This window comes from Papio anubis, chromosome 1, assembly GCF_008728515.1.
Source record: "Papio anubis isolate 15944 chromosome 1, Panubis1.0, whole genome shotgun sequence".
In the NCBI taxonomy this organism is placed as follows: domain Eukaryota; kingdom Metazoa; phylum Chordata; class Mammalia; order Primates; family Cercopithecidae; genus Papio; species Papio anubis.
Genome location: NC_044976.1, coordinates 162,863,856 through 162,891,085, shown reverse-complemented (window position 1 = coordinate 162,891,085; position 27,230 = coordinate 162,863,856). Strand labels below are relative to the sequence as shown.

General features: G+C 34.2%; 1 long non-coding RNA gene across 1 annotated transcript in view; it reads right to left on the bottom strand.

The window, feature by feature from the left end:
- Positions 1 to 328: 328 nt before the first annotated feature.
- The window catches only part of LOC101003555, a 43,094-nt gene continuing 16,192 nt past the window's right edge, over positions 329 to 27,230 (bottom strand). The window contains exon 3 of the long non-coding RNA XR_159878.5: positions 329 to 3,632. This is a non-coding gene — a long non-coding RNA (uncharacterized LOC101003555). The remainder of the gene's footprint in view (positions 3,633 to 27,230) is intronic.

The following is a 27,230-nucleotide window of genomic DNA, read 5'->3' as shown; positions in this document are numbered from 1 at the left end:
CTAATAAGACTTTTATTTCTATTTCATCACTTTCTAAATTTTCTTGTGATTGAAAATTAGTTGACAAAATACTAAATCACAGTCAAATTTCTAAACAATATAAGCTGTTGATCAAAATATACCTTCCATTGTGCCTTTTAGTTTTTAAAGGCACAATGAAAGGTATATTTTCTAGAAATGTTTTCTCTAGTGTACATTATGATGTTTTTATTTTTTAGCCAAAGGATGTTTCTAGGCTTCCCTGTCTAAAGATGTCACTCAAAATTTAGTCTAATTTGCAACATAAAGATAGCAATAGACAAATGTTGCTGTGAATTTATAATTTATCTAGAAATATAAAAAATAAAAAATTGGGAATAATGTATTTTTGTGCAATCTGGTTTCAAGTTTCATTGAGTTATATCCTTCAGTGCTATTTGTAGAATATGGGCAGGTGATACACAGCTGCACTTCCTGTCCCTGAAGATTCTAGGAAAGGCAGTTGGCGTGAAGCCTAATTATTTCTGCTATATTTGATTATAGATACCTTTATTAATACCACAGATACTGCACACCTACAAATTCTGATGATATTTTCATATCAATTGTTACAGAGAAGTCTATAGAAACAACAGGAAAAAATAGTCATGTTCACTCTCCTTTGTGATGATTTCCCTCTACTTTTTTTGGCTAAGAGAATTCAATTTTCCATATATACAAATTAATTATATGATACTAGTTTATATTTTTGACATTATTATTTGAATTATGACAGCCATTGAGACAATTCAGATCTTGATAATATTCATCTGAATTTGGAGCCCATAAAATACAAATTAAGCCTGCCGACTGCCACATATTCTGATTTCTTAAAAAAAAAAAAAAAAAGATTATTTTGATTTCACTGAGATATGTCTTCAGTGTTTTGAGACTGAAACATATGCTCTGAATAAATAACAGGTAGCACTTAATTGTGGAAATGGAGAACCCTTTAAGTATTGCTATTTCATCAAAATGTTCATCTTTAACTGAATAGATGACCATATTTTAAACATTTGAGTCAAAATATGTTTAGAATTAGAAAGCTAATCAAATTATGATTACCTAAATACATCTAAGACTTGCATTGTTAACCTTAAGGCAGTCTTGAAGGCTTTCAGAGCAATGACTTTTTGCTTTTTTAGTTTTCAAAAATCCTCATTTTCAGTAATATCGCCACATACACTTTGTATGATATTTGAAATACTAATCTGAGTGGCTATTTCCTTTAAAATTGCTTTATTTCTCTAGAAAAACTAGAAAGCCAGTTTAGGGGTGTAATTTAAATTTTAAAAGCCTTGTTTAACAAAAATATTTACTGGCATATTTAATATGTTGGTTTTAAAAATATTATGTCTATTACATCTTCAAGAACAAACTATATTTTCTGTAGAATAAAACTGAGTGTCCCCAATAGTAGGATCTAGCTGTTTATTGGTAATGCATTTCCTCCCCACCTCACCACTGACAATTTTTATGGGAATTCTTATGAATGAGAAGATGAGAGTTTTTTCCCTTCTTTTTTCTTGTTTAAGAATACAAAGCTAATAATAGAAAAAAAAAACTTCTGATTTCCAACAAAACTGATGAAATAGCTTACCTTCTTTTCTTCTGGATAATCCCTTTGTTCTGGTTAAAACTATAGAACTGTGAGTAATAAATAACTGGAATACACAAAAGTGAAATAGGGATTGTACTGGTATCCAAAAATAATATTTATTTATGTACAGAATTTGGTTGGGTTTATATATTTTATACATATACAGAGATCAGGAGATTTATTAGCAATTCAAGTAAGTTTTGCTATATGAATAATACACTCAGGCAATTCAATACATATTCTTGCCTATGTTGAATGATGGATGGTTACATTTTACTGTGGATATATTTTGATGATTATATTTCTTCTCAAACAGTTCTAACCAGTTTCTGAGAAAGTATTTCCTTCGCCTAAATATATGCAAAACTATAATTAAGCCAACAGCACTTATAGACAAGCTGAATGGCTTAGGACAGTTGATTTTCTGTGCGCCATTTTCTTCATCTGAATATGAGAGTTGTATATACAGTTTCTATACTTTCTACCAGCTCTGAGATTCTGTTAATTCTAATGAAAAATAAGAGTAAAGACAAATTATACATTGAAATTCTCAAGATCATAGTGAATATTATGCAAGGTAAACAGGTACCTACATTTATCATTTCATTGGTGATCCTGCTTCTATCAAAATTCATGCCTCAAATTATTTCATCTACAAATGTTTCTGATACCCATAGAGCACAACACCTTCAAACATGAACTAGTGGACAGGGGACTTCTGAGATGCACTGTCTCCTTTCTAAACATACTCTGTTTTCTGGGGACATCCAGCATGGAACAGTAGTCAGAGGCCAAGAAACTACAGTTAAAAAAAAAAAAAAACTGGGAAAAGGGGAATGAGAGGAAGGAAAGTAAAATATAGAATTGTCAAAGAGATAAAATCAAGTGGAAAGTGGGGGGACACAGCAATGGGTCGGAGAATAGAAACTAAGTGGGAAATGGATTCAGCGAGGAATCACCTACAGTACATCTTCAAAACTGGGAGCCTGATTCACTGTCAGACGCAGAAGTGTCTTCTTCCCAGACTCTGAGCTCCAGTAGCCACATCTTTAAATTGCCTGACTCCAACAGCTGATTTGGTTGCCACCACATAAATAGAAATTATAGCTTTCAACCCTTCATTTTATCTCTCTTACCTATAATCCTCTAGTTCCAGTCTGTCTGACCACTTGACAAAGGTTTTTTCGTTTTTGTTTTGTTTTGTTTCAACATTATTGCAGCATTGGGGGAATACTTAAATACGTTTTACACATAGAGAACAGTAGACAGCCCTGGAAACCCTAGATGAGAAAAGATATATCCTGCTGGGAACATAAAATAGCACACAGGACACACATTAATGATTCTTGTAATTGTGATTGTCCTATGTCTTATTAAAAGCCATCATTTACCTGGAGGTCTTTCTTGAAAAAAAATGCAAAGATGCTTTACAGATTTTACTTAAGAATGTTTCTCAAAGCCTTACTGATCTATTTTCATAGGTATGTTGTTTGGTTAGGTCCTTCAAAGGGCTTCAAGGTTTACTTTTATATTTAAAAAGAGTAAAGATGAAAGCTATTATTTGAATACAGCATTACATTCAGTGGCACCAAGATGCTTATTACAAGTGCCCCGATGAGACAGTCGAAGCGTCTCATGGAAGCCAGTCTCCTCTAATGTGTATTTTGGTGCCCTGTCTGCTGGTTCGCCTAAGTGATGTGGCATACATTTGATGAAAGGACAGTAAATGACATCAATTATAAAAGACATCTACTAATGAGAGGAAGAAGAGGAAGAGAGAGAGATTGAAAAAAAGAAGAAGAAATTCTCCACAATTGAAACAGCAAAGCACTTTGAACTAAAAGAAATGACGTACCTTAATGATGCCCTAATTTTAGGGTACCACCAAACAAGCTACTCACTTTTCTTTGGAAACGTGACATGTTTCTTCAACTTCTGTACAACTGTCATTGAAGATTTAAATCAATCTGCCTTCAGTTTCCATCATTGATTGTTGGTAATGTTGCCAGGATCTCTGTACAAAACAAAACAAAAAGATATTATGTGAAACTCAGGCCATGCTGAGCAAATTAGCTGAAATTTATTTTTATCCTCTTATGGGGATGTTTTCCAGTTCAACAATCCATAGGGATCTGCCAACTTTTCACATTCTAAATTTTCTCCTTTCTAGGGCTACTAATTTGGTCGCAGAAAACATTTTTTTTTTCCTCTATAAATAAGCTTTGTCAAATAGCAACCAGAGATTAGTGAAAAGATAAACTGGTTTTGGATATTTCTGGTATACTAATTGAATATAAGGTCTACATTTTCTCTCAATGCATATCCCATGCATAGAAACGCTTAAAAATATTACATTAAATATTAGCATAATTGTTAAGAAAATCTAAGATTTTATTCTCAAACATCTTATATAAATATACTTGCTTTTTAACCATCCAGTATCTCTAAAGAGACTTTATCTACCTAATAATAATATTATTATTTTATGTTAACAACGTTCTTCTAGTCTATGATAATAAATTTTCAAATAAGAAAATATTAAACATGATTAAGAAGTGTGATTTTCCCCCTTCAATTGTGCTAAATAAAGATAAACAAATCTGTTTCTTTTCTTTTCAATATTGAAGTATAGAATCCTGATATTTTGTTTTAAAAAAATACTGTAAGAGACTGCTTAGAATTCATAAGTTTGATGACCTTCTTAGGTTAGTCATTACATATTCTCTCTGCAGGAATGAATTTCTATTACTTACATTTCAAAGCACTATCAATATTTTCTTGAACATGTTCTATATTACAATATGTTTTCTTCCCATGGTATTCTATATTCAAAGCTCTAGAGACTGCTTAGGAAGCACAACTAAAGAGGTGTGAATGACCCTGTTGGCTGAAACTGCAAGGAAGTATATTGAAAAGCTTTACATGTCATCCACTGCGTTCTTGCCTTTCAAGGCAGAGGCAGTGGGCTTGGCAGACTGGGAAAGGGCATAATCTTGCCTGCTTTTTCTGGCTGGATTTTTGGGTCACTCTGGTTCACACTGGCTCACTCAGCTATTCTGTGTACATATACTTAGTAGTTAAATGACTAACAAAGGAAGGGTGAGTTAATATCAATCAATCATATAAACAAATATAAATAAAGCAGATATACTTTAATAAATTAAAAGTCACAGAGTATCAGATTTAATTTTATAGCATGTGAAACATTCTGAAAAGTGAACAAATACACAAATCAACTGGTCTTTGGTGTAGTGACTACATAGCTTTGGAACCTTTGGACTGATTTATTTTACTGTATTCACCAGGGACTTCCTGTCCTTATTAATACACTGAACTGTTCTGCATATCAAGCTTGAAAGTTTTAAAAGACAACAGAAGTTTTGCACACTCCCTTCAACTCGACATATTAGCATTTTGTAGTCAGTGCTGGCTTTGTAGATTTAGTGCCCATTTTCTTCAGTTGGCAAAATTCTTCATATTATAGATAGGTAAACTAAGGCTCTAAAACTCACTGAGATTTCAGAGTAGCTGAATAGGGCTAAAAAGTCCAAATTCCCAAACCAGTGCTCCCATTTGATAAATAAATAGATGAATACTCACATTATTTTAATATCTCAAATGAAATATTAATTTTATTAATAAATATTTTAACTACCTTGTTTAAATACTCCACAGTATTTTTCTTAGATTAGAAATGATACTGAAAATGTATCCTGACATGAATGTTGCTCTGAGACTTAAAGAGTTTGTATAAAACATTTAACAGACATAGGATTTACCTAATATTCTCTTTCCTTTCAATTTCCTTTCAATTATCTCTCATTAGATTATAAAGTAATTTCTCAGTCTCTTTTCTCTGTCTGATCCTCCTATTGACCAAATAAACTTAAGAAATTCAGGAGCTTGGAAGGGGATGAGAGAGAACAAAGTGTGTTGTCAATTTTTTAACAATTTGTTGTAAAACTTTCTTTTTAATTAAAATGTCCCCAGTGCAATTTCTTGGTCTACTACTCCTGACAGCTACTATTAATTATACTTTCACCTGTTAAGGGTCTAACACTTTCTAAAACATATTAAGCCAAGTTTTCTGTAAGTATTGAGCCTATGTGTTAAGAACAAAATGATACTGAATGGATTTGGGTGAATATGTAAGCGGGCAGGAAGAAAAGCGTAACCATCCTTAGTAAATGACAAATTTTCTTTGTCTCCCAGTCCTAGGCTTTATACCTATGCACTGCCTGGTGTGGTGTGGAGGCCAAGCAGACGGCCTTCACTGTTAGATGCCAGAAGAAGGGACTGCAGAAGCCAAGGCCCTGGGCACACAAGCTAAAACTTGCATGCTTGGCAAGGCTCAGATGCCAAGGTTTGAATCTCTAATAAACCACTCGCTGCCTCTCCAGTAATGATACCCTGGGGCTGCTGGGAGGGGATTCTTTTTATAGGAAACATACTCATAAGGATTTAATATTATCTTTCAGAACCCTTTGATTTAATGGACTTTTTTTTAAAAAAACTTTTCCCCCTTATTTTGTAGACCCTGTGATGTGAGCCAGTGTTAATTCCTAATCCAACAGTAGTATATAATCAACATCTCTCTACTGAGCTCAAGATTCCTTTTCCTTTTTAGCCATGTGCTTAAAAAAAATTTAAAATATCTTGCCACTGAATGTCTTTTTACAGACTGAAAAGACTTTTAGGTTAAACAACATTTGTTAGGCTTTGATGCAATCAAATGCAATTTCAATCTTGAATTATTCAGCCCTGCCTCTCTGAAATTGCACATATGTGTCAGCTTTCAATTTTTCTCACTAGTGTTTTACACATGAAATCTATTTTCACTGAGAAAATGGAATCTTTGTGTCTTTGTCTCCAGGAGCGCTGCTTTCAGGCATGTTCTGGCAGGGGCTTTGACTGTCTAGGCACTGGGGGAGGGGCCTGGCAGTCATTTGTCAGCTTTTCTTGCATCTGTAATTTCTGGCCACTCAGCAGTATTAGAAGGTCTTAGAAACGGGGTGAGGAGGGTGTGGGGAAGAGCTTGTCATTGATGAAAGCCAAACCCCGAATAACTGCCCAATGTTAATGACCAAAGAGAGAAGGGAGAGTCTGAAAAACTTTTATTGTGCTTTAATGAAAAAGACTTTTTGGAAATGGCTAATTTACAAAATTGCACATGGTAACATTTTCAGATCTCAGTTTAGAAAGCCCCTGTCCATATTGTGTTACCGATTTCATTGCTTTTAGCTTGGCAAGGGCTCATGAAACTATTTTAATTTTCCACCAGTGGCTTCTGGTTATTTCTGCTCTTATTTCCTTGTAACAAAACTGACAGCCCAATTAAACATCTGCATTTTTTAATCTGAATTTCCCCCATAACTATTTTGCTTTTCTTCTAAAACTTCCAGATGTTTTGGTTCCTTTATGATTTTAATGCATGCGAGTATATTTCTTCCCATTTCAAAGAGAGAGAGAGAGAGAGCTAGAGGGACTGACCAGATGTTTCTATATGAAAAGCTTTGTAATACACCAATAATCAGGTCAGTATTTTTGTCTCTTTATGAGTATATTTACATTAGAATACATCTCATTGTCTTTGAGCACTTTACAATTTGAGTCGATCTATGCAACTTATTTTTGTGGGCCATTAGATTTCAGAATCCACATTGTGATCTGCTAGTTAATCCTTGTGGCAAAGGAAGAAAGTAACCCTCTGTTATCTCAGTATCTAGTAACAGGGACAGAAGCTACTGTGATTTGTTTCTTATTACTTGTCTCCCCTCTCCCACTTCCCACTCTTGTGGGAGATAAGAAGTTGTAGGTTATGTGAAGCAACAATGTATTTAAATTCATTTTCCAGATTTGTGCAAACATTGACGGAATCATCAATATCTTGCCTTGAAGTATCTGGACAAGAGTTTAAAGAGTCTCTTGTATATTTCAAGAAAACCTGTTTCCCTTAATTAATAACAGGAAGCCTGGTAAACAGACTTTTGCTGACAAATGAAACTGAAACAGTAACATATACACAGAAACATGGGAAAAGAAAACAATGCAGCATTGTATGGTTATTCCAGAAGAGTAGCTCAGTTCAGATACACTTATACACTCACATAAAACCCCAAAGACAAAGATTATTAATCGTATATTTCTGACCATGTAAACACATACTTGCAGAGTACAATTATTTATCCCACTGCTTACTGTTTGAAAATGATCTCTGGCTATTTAGACATTTAACATTTAAGCAGAAAATCATTATTTCCTGGAATATAGATTTTCCAGACTATCAAGTAAACATGAAGAAAAACAATCTTTATAAAAACAAAACAAAACAAAACAAACAAAAAAATTATTAGAAGATTGTAAAAGTCCATTCTTGCTGCATACTTCTGGAAATGCAATGGGAACACGTAATAAGATAATTTTAGTGTAAGTTTTTTTTGGGGGGGAGGAATGTATATCCTATTTGGGTAGTGTATATTTATGAGGTGTCGGGCACACTAAATGCAACAGTCATTAATTAGAGAGTTCACTGTGCAACTTGACCCACTTGTGCTTAAAGCGCTGGACAATGCTGCCCCTGGAAGGAATGGGTCTTTATCTTCCAACTGTATCATAGAATGGGAACTCACTGATCCCAATATTGACCTTGACAGTAGCAAATTGAGGTTATACGTAGTGTCCCTGCTTAGAAACACTGAGTTTGAGTTTAAAATTTTTGTTTTGGTTTTTAAAAAAGAATTAGTTGCTTAAGTTACAGGTAACTATTAGGAATGAATTGCTTGATCCTTAAGTGATTTTTAAAAATTACGTGTTAAAGGTGATTAGCTGAGAATGGTTAAACGTAAAATAAGCTTAAGCAGATATTTATTTCTGTTTATTTTAAGATGAATAAGCGAATAAGCAACAAAGGGGAACATAAGAACATGCTTTTTTAAATGATGTATTATATTGCACATTAAAGGATGTATTTTGATGATTCGAGAGTAATTAAAAGACCTAAACTGTGCTACATAAGTAGAATTACTTGACTTCTTGGTAGGCTCTCATAAGTCGCATCTCAACACTAGAAAAATGAAAATGGAAAGTGTCCTGGGTGGCAAGGGCAGTAGTTTGTGACATGTGTAATATACATTCATACAACTGACTTAGGAACTAAAAACCAAATTTATTTTTTTCTTAACCATACCCGCAGTGGATATAAATTTGAGTCAAGGAAGTTACACTCAAAACGGAATAGGTCCAATTACAAATAAACAACAATTGTTTCATATTTTATATATATCTGAGTGAAAGAGAAGTACATATGACACACTTTAACTCCAGAATCTTATATTTATTGTGGAAATTGGGATCAACCAAATAAATACTTTGAATTTAAAGGAACTGTTGTGTTGGAATAATTACCAGAGTAGACCTTTGCTAATTGCAAGAGAAAGTAAAACATGTCCTTGGCTGTAAAATTTCAGTGAGTTTGTAGGTAAGCAAGAACAATATGCAAAAATTTAAAGTGATAAAAGTGTACTTATTTGAATTTTTGTTAAGTATACGATGGACTCTATATATTGTTTTTTAGGTATATATTAATTATTTGGAGAAGCTTTTTGGGGGGAAAAAGTGTTAATGAATCCTAAATCATAAGAAATGTCAATAGAGCTGTCGTTTGTTAAATCCTTGTAAGAAGAAGAGAAAATCAATCAGGTTTCTTACTAGAATTATGCTATTTGCAAATTGATGCTTTGGAAAATATAAAATATCTTTCAAAAATTTTAGATAAAAGTCTTCTCGGAAAACTTTCAAGTATCAACTAACTTATAAGTAATAATCATAAATTTATATAAAAACAAGGAGGATATCCAAATTTAAAATAATGATTTTCACAGCCAGATTCATTATCATACTCTCATTTCACAATATTTAAAGGTATTCTTGGAAATGGTTTATCATAAAGACCATGTACATGATATGACTTACATTGTTTAGCGATATGATCCCAGAGTCACCCCAAATCTAGTTACACTTATTTCTCAGGTAGGTTAGGTTGAATAGAATTCCCAATACCTGGCAGGAATAAAATTTCTCCTCCTTTCTTTGGCTCCATGAGAGCACAATGTACTAGTCTTTAGATGAATCTAACAGGAAAAATTTGGTGTACATATTTCAGAGAACAATGAGCTCTGTGCATAATTGTCAGAGCATCAGTAAATCATCTTGCTTGTGTAGGAAAGTACGAAAGAAAGTTTCATTTCTTGAAAATGAGATCTGGAAGAAAAAACACTATTGACCTCAGCATTATACATGCCACTGAACTTGAACAAAGATTCTAATCAAAGAACTGAAATATATAAAGCAAAGTTCCAAGTTAGACTTTTGTAAATGTTCTCATAGTAACGTCTTTTGGTTCAAGTGGTTTGTGTATGGTGTATAAATTTCATTTTTGTTTGCTCATCCTATAAACACACGATTGGTGATTTCTCTAGTATACTGTCTTCTAGTTTCCATTTTCTTTTTAGTAATCTGCCCCAGAAAACAGTAAAAATTCGCATCTTGACTTCTGCCTTTCCCTCTATTATTAATTTATTCATTTAGCTAGTCTTTTGTAAATTTTCTCTAACAGATATTCTAAAGGGATAAAATATATGGGCATAAATGGAAACTGAAAAAATTATTTCTTGACTACTTGGTGCCTTCTAACACTTTCAGTAGCTCCTTTAATCCATCTGATACCTAGTAAATTTCCAATACAAGCAGAGGAATTTCTGTTGTGAATGTCAGGTATGAACAGGGTAATCCCCTCAACAGAGTTTGCTAAAGAGCAAGGAAACAGTATTGGTAAAATTCTTTGACAGAGAATTTAGCAGTTTCAACACCTCCCTTCCTGCTCCCTTTTAAGATTCATTGTTATCATCAAACAAAACTCTAAGACTATTTCAGACTTCCCCAAACAAGGAAGTTCTTTCAAACTCCAACCAAGTTTCTGGAGATCTTTTTGTCTTGCATTGTCGTGTGCTTTGCTTAGAACATCCCAATAGATTTCCTGTCATTGTCATCATTCTAAACACTGTGACCTGTAATACACACTGAGCCCACTGGAGGAAAACATGTTATTTTGTTAATAATGTGCTAACAGCAGAAATTATTAAGATTGAAGAGCAGTTTTTAAAAATCTATTCAAATGTGAATAAATGATGGTTTTGATAGGGCCTACATTAAAGTAACAATTACAGTTTTATTTGTAGCGTAACTATAGGTCAAGGCTGGACACGCACATTTACTATAAATATCAAGAGTGCTGATTCTTCTTTAATAAACAACAGAACATGCCTAACATATAAAAATCAACCTTTTTATTTTGGCCTTACAATTAAAACAAAATGGTGAATCATTACTGCCATCCAATTAGCATCCTTTTTCTAATTTCTCACCATTTACATGTCTTCTTCCTTCAAAGAGAAATCAAATTTGCTTTGCTAGAGTGTAAATTATGTTTATAAATTCAAATTTTGTAGAGCAAAAGTATAACATTTGTCTTGGTGGTTTAACAAGTAGAATATTCATAATATATCTCATCCATAATATATTCAGAAACAAATTTAGCTCTGCTTTACAAAAACTATAGATATTTAAAAATGAAAATAATTTTGAAGTATAGTTTCATTTTTTTTTGTTTAAATGAGAACTCAAATGGTATTGCTTGCGAGAATTTCTGACTTTTAAAAACCCATGGATTTATTTATAGATTGCTTAGCAAATGTATAAGTATACATTATCAATTTGTTAAATTTTACTTGCTTTTAGATAAAGGGTTTGTTGAAACCTTAAATATGGTATATAAATTCTCTATGAAAGGAACTTAGAACAATGTGTAAGCAACTTTTGGGAATTGATGCTGCTCAATTCTACATTTCTGTTCTTCACGGGTTGCAGTATCTCTAAAGTGTTCAGCTCACTTTTATTGAAGTGTGATAAATAGGCATATCAAATTGTATACAGAGAATAGAACACAAATCAGCTCTGCCTGTTTCTGTTGTTTCTTCATTCTCTAAATAGGTATCCATTGCTCATTATAAACAGGGGATGTGCCCTTTATTTGGCAGGTCTTATTTCTTCATTGACTTGCACATTTCATAGAATGGCAATAGAATCAACAGCCGTTTATATATCTGGAAGAAAGATTTATTGGACAGAAAAACAACAGATTTTCTTTCCTTTTTAGTATATTTTGTACGTTCTCTTATAAATTCTATGGCAGCAAACAGTGACTGAGTGAAACTTGCTATACAAATTTAAATCTTATAATTTCAGGTAACAAAAATCATTCCTTTAACAATGTTTATTATGCAAAACCATCAATATTTATTTTTTGTTATGCACAATACACAATTTTTATTATACATAATGTAGCAATATTTTAAAATAGTTTGCTCATAAAATTAACACCATAAATAAAATTTATTATTTGTATATTATTTAAAAAGTTATTTTTTATACTATGTTACTAGACTTTTATCTATAATTTCAAGAAGAATTATTTGGTTGTGGTCTTGAAGCTCTATGAGAAAAGATTTCTTATGCTAATTGTAAGCTTAGTAAACTTAAATATTTGAGATATTTGTGGTTTTGAGTGGCAGAGTATTTTTTTTATTATTGTTAATGGGATTAGAAAATTCTGAACTTTGGAACCTAACAAAACAACCAAATAACCATTTCATTATACTCTGTCATCATATTTACGATACTCATTGGAAGTAGAACAGAACAACACTAAATAGAAGACAGAAGATGATACACTTCAATTTCTGCTCTTACATAATCTTTTGAAAACATCTAAAATTTGCAATCAGGGTTTAAGCATGCCCAACTTTCAACGAATGCAATTTCCAAAAAGACAGACTTGAGCATCAATAACTCTGACAGGATAAATTACTCTATTCTACTTTTAGCAAATCTACATGCATCTATTATAGCATCTTCTTAGAAAAAAAAAAAGTCACTTTTTCCTCTTTCATTGGAAGGAAACCTAGCATATAACCAATGAGAAGACTCCCAGTAAATATGCAGTGCCATCTTGATTGCTCTTGGTGACTATCCATACTTAAACAGAGACTGTTCCTTTCTGTATTTTAATAAATCCTTAATTCTGTTTCTTATACTCTTCTATCTCCCATACTTACATTTGCAAATTCCCCTATGATCAAGGATTAGCACAACACTGAGGACTGAAATGAAAAGAAGGATCTAAGAGAAAATACCTTCAAAGAGACGACAGAACTCATCTTTGATGGAACAAAGAAAAGGTTAAAGAATTCTCTTTGGACACCTGAAAAAAATGTTTTCTTTTTTTTTTTTCTTAGAGAATAAGCAATTTGTGGGAGTCACCAGATTATCAATTATTTAACCTCTCAAGACTAGTGGCAGGTTTTCCCTTTCTTATTTAGCTTAAATGATTATTTAGGAGTTAGGTCCTCAGAAAGTAAGGATTGTTTTCAATTCTCTGTTATTCTTTGTACCACTTAGCCAGAATATCATGCATTTTAGGGGCTGTCAATAAATACACAATGCATTAAATTCTCTTTGCGTTTCCAGAGGAAGGGTGTAGGGAAAAGAAATAAATGAATACCTGACTCAAGAGGCTGAGAGTCTATTTGAGTGAGATGTGGGTCTAGTGGAAATATGCAGAAAAGAATCTTGTAGAAGAAAAATGACTCACAAGTATGTGAGGGGGAAGACTTTTTAATGTCAGTGTCCATATTTCCTGATTAAAGTGAGGGTATTTGCATCATGTTCTAGCATTCTAAATATAAAAGCAGCTAAGAATCTCCAAGAATCCCTTAAATTCTTATTCAAGAACAAGAAGAAATGAATAGGTTAGAACTCAAATATTATAACAAAAAAGTATTCTCTAGCACAATAAAATCATTACAATAAAACCTGTTAGCTGATTGGTTAGTGTTTTAGAGTGCTGTAAATGCGTAGTAACTGAAAAATGTTTCAGAATTTAAAAAATAGGTCATTGGTTAATGATTCAGAATAAACAAATATGTGAATGGTCAGGACTAACAATAAAGTTAGACTTTTTCTCCTGGAAATAGTTTGTTAAATGATATCTTTGAGGATGCTTTTAATAATATTTATACTTTGAACACACATATTTAAAAACAAGGCAACACAGAAAATATCACTAATATGATATATTTTCCCCATAGAACGTGCTTGTTAAAATTGTTCAAAAATGAATTATTGCATGTTTGTGTTCAGCCCAAAAAAATGCAAAACACTGCTACAATCACTACACTAATCTTTTGAAAATAGAATGCTAACAATTTTTTATGAAGCTAACCATTTAAGTCAATATTCAGAATTTTTCCTCATGCTAAAAATACTTTACATATTTTAAATCAAAACTCCTCTTGAATATGCAGAAGAAAACTGAGAACAAAATGTGAAATTTAGTAGAAGGAACAGTAGCTTTGGAGCTCTGGGATCTGTCTTGACTTGTGACACAAAGCATGTCACCCAGGCCTCTCTGAGAGATGGGGTTAATCCTAACAGATGAGCTCCCTAGAGAGTAACTGTGAGAATAATTACCATTATAAATATGATATAATGAAGTCCTCTCAAAAAAGATGCTCTTTACATCTGGCGGAATCTTACTTAGTAAAGTCTTACATAATAATTTGACCTTCACTGTAACTTAAAATATACCAGAATCCAGCCACTTCTCACCACCTCCACAGCTGCCGCCCTAACACAAAGCACCTGCACCTCTTGCCTGGATTATTGCCATACCAGCTTCAATGGCCTCTATGCTTCATCCTTACACATTATCACCACCCCTAGCCTAAGCTGTTCTTCACACAGAAGCCAGAGTGATCCTTTTAATTCTAGAGCCAAATCATATATGTCCACTGGTCAGATCCCAATAGCTTTCCATCACACTCAGAATAAAATCTTGAATCTTAACCAGAGCTTTCAAGGCCCTACATGATTTGCTCACCTCACTTCTTCACTGTGCCCCCTGCCATTGTCTCCTTGTTCACTCTAATGACCTCCTTACTCTTTTGCTCAAACATCCTAATAACATTCCTGCCTCAGGGCATTTGCACTTGCTATTCCCCTAGTCAGGTGTGAAGAGCTCTTCTTTGGATATTCATATGGCTCCCACCATTCTTTCCTTCAAGGCTCAGCTCAAATAATATCATATCATAGAGGTCTTTCCTGATAGCTGTATATAAAATTTCATACCACATATAATAGTCTGTTCTCATGCTGCTAATTAAGACATACCAAAGACTGGGTGATTTATAAAGACAAAAAAGGTTTAATGGACTCACAGTTCCACATGTCTGGGAGGCCTCACAATCATGGCAGAAGGCAAAAGCCACATCTTAATGGCGTGGCAGGCAAGACAGAATGAGAGCCAAGCAAAAGGGGAAACCCCTTATAAAACCACCAGATCTTGTGAGACTTACTGCCACAAGAACAATGTGGAGAAAGCTGCCCCCATCATTTAATTATCTTCCACCTGGTCCCTCCCACAACACGTGGGAATTATGGAAGCTACAATTCAAGATGAGATTTGGGTGGGGTCACAGACAAACCACATCATTGCACTTTCATAATTCTTGTATTTATCTTTTTAGTATTTATAGCCACCTGATTGATTACATATGTGTTTGCTGTGTACAGGGAATTTGTGTTTATCACTGTCTTCTCAGCAACTAGAAGGGTGCCAGATTTATAATAGGTACTCGATAAAAAATTGTGGAATGAAACAATGCATGAGCTAGCAATCAGTCACAGAGATACATCAGCCATAAGATATTTTAGGATTACATCTATTTGTTGTATTTCATAATCACTTCTTCTCCTAGTCTTATAATGGTACTTCTGCTATATGCAATTCATTTGTTTCTCAATATTTATTCTTCGATAAGCTCATTATTTGTGCTTTTTAATGATGAATGTTTAGGACATACTTCCATTAAAATCTGTAAAAGTAATCATTGTCTTCAACATTGGTCATGTATTGGGCATCGATTTGTAATTCATATAATTAGAACCCCACTCCTATCTAATTCCCCTCAATTCCTAAGGTTTTCGTATTCAGTTTATTTTAAAAATAGGAGTATTTGAATATTACAATTTAGGAAGAGGCAACTTAGTACTCTTCACATTTCTAGAGATATTCACGTTCTAGAGCTGGCTTTTGGATTTCTTCAGGGATTTTTCTAAATCCTTATACATTAACTCAATATTTTAACAAATATTTACTTTTATCTATTAGATCAAGGGCTCTCTGCTGAATGATTGAGATCCTGCCTCCAAGGATTGGTCTTCTAAGGATGAAAATACAGTAACACAAGAAACAGTGTTGTAAGTAGCCTTAAAAGAATAGGGGTGAAAGGTTCTTGACATTTAAAGAAAAGATTAAGTACCACAGTGGTAGATGAGTAAGTATTAGAGAAGGTGGCATTTGAGTTGAACTACATTTGGATATTCAGAAAAGAGCAAGAAAAAAATCATTTCAATAGGAGGAAATAGCAGAAGCAAATTTGGGAAGTATATGGAAAACAAAACAATAGGTTCACATAATAATGGGAAACCTTGGGCTATGATTGTTTATGCACTCAATTTCTTCGTTTAAGAGTATGCTTACTCTAATGCACAATATGGCCTAAATATAAGTGGACTTGTACATACACTTGAAAATATGTACTTCAAAAATAAAATTTTCATTTGTTTTTCCTACTTGTATAACTTATAAACTCCCAAAATCAATGTTTAAGTTACATTAGAAAATTCAATAAGTAATACATACAATTGCAGCAATGTAGGCATATGTAGCTTTGAGCCCTTGCAGAAAAAAAAATTACATAAGTTTTAAATATTCTTTATATTCAGGGTAATCAGAGTATGTGGCACACACTTTAAGTTGCTATTGAAATGTGTTCATTTTATCAGATATTTGCTTTCTTGCTAAAATACCTGCCTACATATGCACACTGAGATGGTTTTCATGTTTTCTATGCCTAGGGATTATGAACATGGAGAACTTGCTAGGGAAACTTAAGGTAAAACTGCTCTTCCATTTTTGTATTTTTAGTGAGAATCAACATGTTATCTCCTACATGCAATTCATGACTTCACTATAACTATTTTGATACACTGCATTACTAGCAAATACATGACCAAAGAAAGACCCAGATAGCTTTCAATTGTTAGAAGGCTTGCATCATGTGTGAATCTCAGGCAGAGCAAAAAAAAGAGTAAACTTCAGTTCCAATGTATTAGGCATTATCCTCATCCCAAAGCATTGTTTCCTTTATATAGTTTCTTTTTTGAATGATTTTGAGCAAGGCAGAGCAATTACGTGGGGTGCTGGCGGAGGCCCATGCAAACATCAGCCCCAAGTGACCAGGCACACACTCTCGGGAAGTCCATATGTGAATTAACAACTGAGAGTTTTTCCTGTGTGGGTTGCATTTTGCTTTTTATACTTTGAAATAATAAAATTATATCTGGCCTGAAACTACACCAACTTAAACATGTGCTCCAAATGTGTAAATGAAGACAAACACGAAGAGAAAAATTAATGGCTGCCTGTTTTTAAGTCTTTTGTTTAGAGAATAAACACTTGAGGAAAAATATGAATTACATTTCATGCTTGAATCCATATTTCGTTTTTGGCAATTATGATGTCACCTCATCTGAACTGATGCCTGAGTTATCTTTCCAAATGCAGATTTGATCCTGTCATAGTTTTGTTTGCAATCTTCAGATGACTGTCAATTACCCGATACATAGAAGTGTTCAATGAACGTGGTTGTATAAATGAATCAGGTGTTTGCAAAGGAGCTAGATGTCATTCCCAGAATAAAACGGTACACATATATGTTGAGATCCATTTTGAGAATGGAATGCTGTATAAATGCCTCCATAAACCCATGAGATTTTCTGAGAATTCTGCCAGCAGATTGCCTTCACACTCAAACTGCAGCTCCTTTAGGTCCCCGGCCTGATGGCCTGCTCTACAGATTTTGGACTTGCCAGCTTCCACAATCATATAAACCAATTCCTTAAAATTAATATCTCTCTCCCTCCCTCTATACATATGTATATGTATACATTTATATATATACACCTTATTTTTTTTTTCTCTAGACAACACTGACTAAAATAGGAAAGTTGTATGGCTTGAAGATGACCATCTGAATACTGACCAGCCTCTTCAAATATATTTTGCTCTACAACTCCTTGGTAAATCCTGTCAAAGACTCCTTCTTAAAATTGTTTTAGAACTAGGACACTTGAAATCTGTTGGATGTGTCAGCTTCACTTTTGCACTGAAATTATTCCAACATGCAGGACTAGCTTTCCCAGTAGTCAGTACAGTATCTCTAGAATGTCTGGCCTGAAAGGTGACAACTTTGAAGGCTATTTCTGCTACGTCACAACCCTCCTACTGCTAGCACCCTGGAAGGCAAAGGGTTGATAATGGAAGAACCAAGAACAGATGATAATGGAGGAAAAGCATGAGAGAATTCCATGCCTCATCAACATCTTTAGCAAAATTGTTTCTACTCTCTGCAAAAATTAATACTACATGGTAACATGATGTGGCTGGTGATGTTCTCATCTCATGATCAGGATATAAATAACTTTTAATTGTTGTTAGAAGGCTAGCATCATGTGTGAATCTCAGGCAGAAAAATTTTTCATATGATCAAATACTTTTTTAGATATTTGCCATGTCCTATTATTTTTGAGTATTTATGATAGGCAGTATAAGAAGGACACTTTGTAGAAATGTTGAATGAAATCCTTTAGTTAAAAAAAAGTAGGATTAATTTAATATTTCAACCAGAGTTGAAGTAGTTGGTGGAGTGTAGACATGACATTGAGGGGCAATTTTCTTCTAGCTTGTTTGGATGGAGAATCAACTTGCTCTGCCCTCTACAGTTTGGAGCCCTATTCCAAGTCTTGGGAAATAAAGGGCATATGCCTCTCGTGTAAACCCCCAATTATTCTTTACCTATTGTTTTAAGTGGAGATTTCTGGCAATCACTTCAAGCTTTGGTAGCTCTTTCCTGTAGAGAATTATCTACTTATTACTATATATGTGTAGGTTTTTGTGAGCTATCTTTATGGATATTAATTTAAATAAAGAAATAAAGTTAGGATTTTTTTTACTTTACTATACTTTACTATATTTTTACACTTTATATTTGATTGCCTTTTATTTCTTTTATGCATACCTTTATGGGGAAAGGTTTCTTTCCCTACACTTGTCTCTTCATATGTAGTGAGTTTCATTAATGTAACACTTTAAGCTCTCCTATTTATTCTACTCCAGACACACATTTAAATGGGAAGTTGGGAAGGAAAAACTGCGCACATGAGCCTGCATATCTCCATATCTTCTTTTTCTTTCTTTCTCCCTCATCCTCTCACTGTCTAGCTCTCATGTTCTCTTCCTCTCTTTGTATTGCCTACAGAAGGCAAATCCTCTCAGGTGACCTCTCCATGCTATAAATTTTCAGCCTACATACTTGAAGGTGTGAGTCACATTCTGCAAAATGATCAGCCATAGCAATAATAAAGGTGATATTCTGTCTCCACTGATTTTGCTTTTTATTTCAGAACTTGAGTGGGGAAGAAGGGTGCTATTTATTGACTTCCTCAAGAACTCCAACTATCTAATGCATGGATTCAAACAAATATAACCTTCTTTTCTGCGTGGAATGAAGTATTATCAACACATATTTACCAATATTTTCTACTACTGTTTTGGTACCTTATTTTGTTTTTTAATTGTGATTCAGAAATATGTGTGCAGTAGATCCTAATTATCACATTCTTATTTTTCTTCTTAAACAACAAATCAATTGTTTCAATTAATTGTGCTGACACTTCATTTCTCTGAGGTGCAAAGATAATCTGTACCTAAATTAGGAAAATAAGTCAAAAGAATACGGATTAAGACTTTTGATGGCAAACACCTGGATTTTGCTCAATGAAGGAATGAATATAAACTTGACCAAAAAAGAAAACAACTTCAACAACTTTCTTTTTAAAACTGCTTTACCACAGATTGTGTTATTTTACAAAATTGACATATTTTACCCTTAATATATCTTTTTAAATTCTCATTGCATTAAAGCACAAAGGGAGTCTCAGCAGAGGGTAACTCTGCTCTGAATTATGATTTCCTTATTTCTTCGTACAGTGTTCCCATTAATTCAGAGGTGTTATTTCTCTCCAGTGAGAAAAATCATCAAAATCAAGAGCAGGAAAAAAAAAGGCTATCTTTTCATTTACTCTCTCAGTAATTGAAACCCCCATAACACTCTAGCATCTAACATTGAACTACATCAAAGCTATAGCAATTCAGTCAAACTCTGGAAGCTGGCTGTATTAGGGACAATGAGCTACAATTACACTCTAAAAAACATCATCTGAGACTATACATATGTCAAAGTCAACACTTTAGAGGTGGCTAATAAAGAGCCATATTGATACCGAAAAGCTCATTAGGGACAATCAGCTGTGTTAACGGGAAAGAATGACATATTCCAGAGGGAGCACCATGGCTGTTGTTATCATAGCTGCTGGGAATCCTACTGGAATGCCATTTCCACAAAAATTAGAAGAGAGCATAGACTGTCAGGGGCTGCCTTTCATGGCACTTGAAATCCCTTTGGAGCTAGCATTGCACACCTGAGGCTCTATGACCAAAATAAAAATGTGGCTGTTGCTTCTGAAGTCCTCCTCAGCTTCATCCAGATTCCTAGGTCAGAGCACCCCATGCATGGCTTCTGTTTAGTCCTGACAATGTGTTTCTTTGCTATCTCCTTGCAATTTCATTTTCTTTCTAAATCAATTCCATCTGTTATCTTAAAAACCATCTTAGCTTAAAATCTTTTTAGCAGTTTCATTTGTTACCTCTTCCAGGTTTACCCCATAGAAAGAATAAAAACCCCTGATGTTTATGTGGCCAGTTTCTAGGAAGTATAATTCTGTCATCTGGCCAAAATACAGACATACTGCACTTTATTACACTTCACTTTATTGCACTTTGCAGAAATTGTGCTTTTTGCAAATAAAATGTTTGTAGCAACCCTGCATTAAGCAAGTCTGTCTGTGCCATTTTTCCAATAGCATGTGCTCTTTTTGTGTCTCTTTGTCACATTTTGCTAACTCTCTCAATAATTCAGAACTTTTCATTATATTTTATCTGTTATGGCAATCTATGATCAGTGATTTTCTGTATTACTGTTGTCATTTTTGTGGGTGCATGAACTGCACCTATGTAAAATGGAGAATTTAATTGATAAATGTTGTGTGTGTTCTGACTGCTCCACAGACCAGCCTTTCCCTTGTCTCTCTCCCTCTTCTTGGGCCTCCTTCTTCCCTGAGACGCAGCAATATTGAAATTAGGCCAGCCCTACAACGGCCTGTAAGTGTTTAGGTGAAAGACAAGAACCACACCTCTCATTTTAAATTTAAAGCTAGAAATGATTAAACTGGGTGAGAAATGCATGTGGCAAGCTGTGATAGACCAAGAGCTAGGCCTCTTGTGCTAGTTAGCCAAGTTGTGAATGCAAAGGAAAAGTTCTCCAGGAAATTAAAAGTGCTACTTCACTAAACATACAAATGATAAGAAAGCAAAACAGCCTTATTGCTGATTTGGAGAAACTCTGAGTGGTCGGGATGGGAGATCAAACCAGCCACAACATTCCCATAAGCCAAAGAGTAATCCACAGCAAGACCCTAACTCTTCAATTCTATGAAGTCTGAGAGAGGCAAAGAAGCTGCAGAAAAAAGTTGGATGCCAGTAGAGGTCAGTTCATGAGGTTTAAGGAGAGAAACTGTTTCTGAAACATAAAAGTGCAAAGTTACACAGCAAGTGCTGATATAAAAGCTGCAGCAAGTCATCCAGAAGATTTAGCTAAGATAATTGATAAAGGTGGCTACACTAAAAATATATAATTTCAACATACATAATACAGTCTTCTATTGAAAGAAGATGCCACCTATGACTTTCATAGTGAGAGAGGAGAAGTCAAAGCCTGGCTTCAAAGCTTCAAAAAACAAGCTGACTCTCTTGTTGGAAGCTAATGAACCTGGTGACTGTAATTTGAAGCCAATGCTCATTTACTATTCCAAAATTTCTAGGGCCCTTAAGAATTATGCTAAATCTACCCCACTTGTTCTCTGTAAATGGAACAACAAAGCCTGGGTGGCAGCATATCTATTTACAGCATGGTGGACATGCTGTATTTTAAGCCCACTATTGAGACTTACTGCTCAGAAATATAATTTTCTTTTAAAATATTACTGCTCATTGAGAATGTACTTGGTCACCCAAGAGCTCTGATAAAGCTCTAATGCAAGAAGATTAATGTTATTTTCATGCCTACTAACACAACATCTATGTTGCCGCCCATGGATCGAGGTGTAACCTTATTATTTAAGAAATACATTTTGTAAGGCTATCACTGCCACAGATAATAATTCCTCTGAGGGATCTCAGTAAATTGGAAACCTTCTGAAAATGACTCATCATAGTAAATGCCATAAAGAAAATCCGTGATTCATAGGAGGAGGCCAAATTATTAATATTAACAGGAGTTTAGAGGAAGTTTAATACAACCCTCATGGATTACTCTGAGGAGTTCCAAGACTTCAGCGGAGGAAGTAACTGCAGATGTAGTGCAAATGGCAGAACAACAAGAATTAGACGCGGAGCTTGAAGATGTGATTGACTTGCTGCAATCTCATGATAAAACTTTAAGGAATGAGGAGCCGTTTATAATGAACAAGCAAAGAAAGTAGTTTCTTAAGGTGGAATCTACTCCTGGTGAAGATGCTGTAAATGTTGTTGAAAGTACAATGAAGGATTTAGAATATTACATCAATTTAGTTGGCAAAGCGGCTACAGATTTTGAGAGGATTTACTTCAATTTTGAAAGATGTCCTACTATGGGTAAAATGCTACCGAATAGCATTGTATGGTACAGATAACTCTTAAATGAAAAGAAGAGTATATCAGTGTGGTGAGCTTCACTGGTGTCTTATTTTCAGAAATTGCCACAGCCATCCCAAACTTCAGCAATCACCCACCTGACCAGTCAACAGCCATCAGCATTGAAGCAATACCCAAAACCAGCAAAAAGATTACAACTAACTGAAGGCTCAGACGATCTTTAGCATTTTAAATAATATTTTAAATTAAGGTATGCAATTTTTTTTACATAATGCCATTGCACACTTAACTCACTATCATATAGGGTAAACACACTTTCATATGCACCAGGACACTAGCAAATTCATGTGACTCACTTTATTGCAATATTTGCTTCGTTGCAGTGGTCTGAAACTGAAACCACAAAATCTCTGAGGTATGCCTGTATTCTTCAGGTTAATTGTGGATCGGAAAAAAATCAAACTAAGCTCTTTTACATTTGTTTGACACATAGATAAGTAAAAAGATAATGATGGTGACATTGATGAACAGGATAGAATTAGTATCAAGCTTCAATGATAAGAACAAGGATCTTAGAAATGTAGTCCCAAGTTTTAACATGACAAGTGGTGAGAACTCACTTATCAATTGGAAGGTGCCAGATGACCAATTTTCTAAAATCAGTGGTTCCATAAACTACTGCTGCTATGAGAGTCCAAGCTATTCCAGAATTTACAGTTTGATGAGAGTATTCTGTCTTCATCCGTCTAGCTCCAAGAGCATCATGGCATCCTACCACTTCTCCTGCTCTGAAATGATTCTGAAACCACTAGTTTTTTAGGTCTAAGGATTGCTGAAAAAGCTAGTGGCATAGGGCGTCAAAAGGACACAGTCATAATCTTGAAGATTCTTGAGGAAATTATAGGTCATAGTGTATTGGATCAGATCATGTGGTCAGTGGTTATGCTAATTGTGCTTATGCTACGTCCATCTAAACTCTCAATGATATCATTTATTTGATGAAGATAGATCCTGAAACACTGAGAATGACATGAATGAATGTTAAGATTCCAGTTGTTATTTGGAGTATATCTGAACTCTTCCAAAGGTCTGTACATTTATTGGAACAAATATCCTACAGCAGATGCTACTTATTTGATCACATAGAAAATGTCCCTGCTTGGTGATTTTCTTTTCTTTCATGACATGTGCATCCTTTAAGAATTGGGGAAAATATGACTTTAGTAAACTAATAATAACATTTTTTACATACTATCAAAGCAGGAAGTAATTATTTGATTTAATAAAATGCCCTAAGAATTACATAAGAAATATTATACAGAAATGCAGATTTTTTTCTGAAACTGATACATTTGATTAATTCTTGGAGTCTTATTGTGAAAACTCCAGATTTTATTCTAATATTGCCCTAAACATAATTTAGTGTTTATTTTTATTTTTTATTTTACTTATTTATTTGTTTGTGATGGAATCTTACTCTGTTGCCCAGACTGGAGTGCAGTGGCATGATCTCGACTCATTGTAACTCCACAGCCTAGGTTCAATCTATTCTCCTGCCTCAGCCTTCTCGATAGCTGGCACTACCGGTGCACACCGCCATGCTCGGCTAATTTTTATATTTTTAGTAGAGATGAAGTTTTGCCATGTTGGCCACTCTGGTCTCAAACTCCTGACCTCAAGTGATCCACCTGCCTCAGCCTCCCAAAGTGCTGGGATTATAGGCATGAGCCACCGTGCCTGGCCAATTTAGTGTTTATTTTTATAATTCTAAATCTTTAGGACATTTACTCCTCTGGTCAACATTATGAACATCAATTATATTAGCAAAGTATTGAAGAAGGACAATTTAAAAAATGTAATTCCTTAAATTTATTGCTATTCACATATTTATGATTTTTACAATAAAATGTTCTGCAAACATACAGAAGATATATTTTGAATACAAAAGAAGAATTAATTATGGTGCATATTTTAAAATGTCATTTTAAATCAATTTGCTTATGAATATATCAAGGGCAGAGAATACATTTTTCTCATATTTTTTATATCCTCCTACCTGTGTAGTGCAGTGTTTAGAATAAACAAAGGCTTAATAAATAGATATTGAATTAAAGTAGCACAGTGATCCAGTCTCTGTCTTCCTACTCTGAAAATTAACTAGGGAATTTGGTCAGCATCTCCTTTTTTGCCTTCTACTCCTCAAGGACAAAGTAGTAGATTAGCTTTACTCTTTACTTACATAATTTAAAAAATGAATATATGAATGTTTGAATTCATGACTCAAACATCATTTATGAATATGGAAGTTGAAGAAAAAAACTGATGAAAAATTATAAATGAGTACTCAAATATAAGACATTCTGGCTGGGCGCAGTGGTTCATGCCTATAATTCCAGGACTTTGGAAGGCCATGCTGGAGGATTACTTGAGGCCAGGCCTGCAGTGAGCTATGATTTTGCCACTGTACTCCAGCCTGGATGAGAGAGCAAGACCCTGTCTCAAAACCAGACACAAACAAACAGAAAGCATAAACAAAACTGTTTCTAATAATAGTTTCTGGTTTCTTTAATGACTTTTGCAGTGACTACTCAACATTTGGAACACTGATTCGTTTTTCAGGGATAAATAATGGAACTTCTTCAGGATACTCAACATGACTTCAGCAGACAATTTCAAATTTATTGTAGAATTTCTTAGAAGTTAGGGCAATACTGTAGAAAACTTTGCCACAATTGCTTCCTGTTCCCTACTATTATGTTGCATTTGACCTTCAAGAAAAGTTTTACCATAGTAGGCTGAAATTGCATATAAACACACTAGAGACATGTTTTAAAATAGTGGATACCTTGAAAACGAAGGTATTCTGAGATATTCCTGCCTCAGCCTCCTCAGTAGCTGGCACCACAGGCACACACCACCATGCCCGGCTAATTTTTATATTTTTAGTAGAGATGGGGTTTCACCATGTTAGCCATTCTGGTCTCAAACTCCTGACCTCAAGTAGTCCACCCACCTCAGCCTACCAAACTGCTGGCATGAGCCACCGGGCCTGGCCAATTTAGTTTCTCATATATATATGTATATATACATGAAATTATTTCAGCTCTAGCAAATAATAAAAACTGTTTTTCTGTTGTTTATGGAATAAATGAGTTTCTATAGTGAGTTTCACTACCTGACACAAAATTAAGAACTGTTTTTTTAGAAAGCTGGGAACCAACAAGAAAATTTTCGGGCAATGACTTAACATTACTTCTCTAAGAGAGAAGTTGACTTGAGTCACACTTTCACATCTTGTAACTTTCAGTTGATTAACGCTTAAAGAGTCACAGGAGAGAAGAGAAGGACTTGTGAGTCCAACCAAGTCTCTAACTAAACCGAAATTTAGTTGTTTATGGAAATTTTAGAAAATGCCAAAAAAATTGAGAGGTGTGAGATTTTTGGATTTCTAAGTACTTCTAAGTACGTATTTTTAATCCTTGACAGACTCCATTAACCCTGATCCAAGATTGAGACCATCTACAGATTTTATTTTTTAAACCATGAGAACATGAATTACGTTGATGCCCAATGGCTTCCCCAGAGCTAACATTCAATAAACATTTGAGATTGATTATAAAGTGACTACATTGTAACAATTTGATAACACTGTCCTTGGACTGAGTTTTATCCTTTTGTAAGGATTATTGGTGGCTACATGGATTTGGATGGAAGCCACTGCAGGCTGGACTACTGTGAATTGTCTTGTAACCAAGCTCAGTACACTTACTAAAATGCTGTGAGATTATTTTTTAAATTTGCAGCCATTATTGGTATATTTTTTGAAACATTAGTTCTATTTAGATGGAATAGAAGAATATAATGTGTTGAACAGGTAAAGGAGATAAAAACACTAAACAGATGAGCCATAGGGAAACATGACTGAGAACAAACTGATATTTATAAAAAAATATATAAGTGGTGTGGAAATGAAAAGTGTATTATCCACATAGGTCAAATCTTATTATGATGAATTTTAAGAGAGTTTAGTATACAGTAATTTTAAATAAATAAGTAAAATGAATGGACTTTTCCATTTTGCTTATACATGTCCTATCTCAATCTTCCTTGTAATGGAACTTATTACAGAGATTTGACCTGTGCATCTAAGTATTGATTACTGATGATAATCTGAGATAGGGCCCACATCCCTTCTAGTATTAATATGGTCTTGCATTTGAAAAATTCTTTATTACTTTGATGTTTCCCCCTCTCCCCACCTATTATCTCATGTTTTAAGACAAAAGTGGTGGGAAGCTATGAAGCAAAGCAGTCAGATGCAGAAGTAAAAAGTCTCTCTGGTTTCTGAGTTCAATTCCTAGCCCTATCCCATAGGCATTACAGCATCTTGAGCTTATGACCTGGCCATCCTGTTTCTAAGTTTCTTCATTTCCAAAATAGGATAATAATGGGAGAGTTGCCTCATAGAAATTTTATGAAAATTAGGTGCAATATGCATAGTTCTATGATTTACCTGTAGTAAGTACTTAATAGATGTTTCTCATATTATGAGATATATAGAGCATGTGCTGTTATGACTGTTCACAGATGAGGAAACTGAATAACAAAGGGGTGATGTCCTTCTGT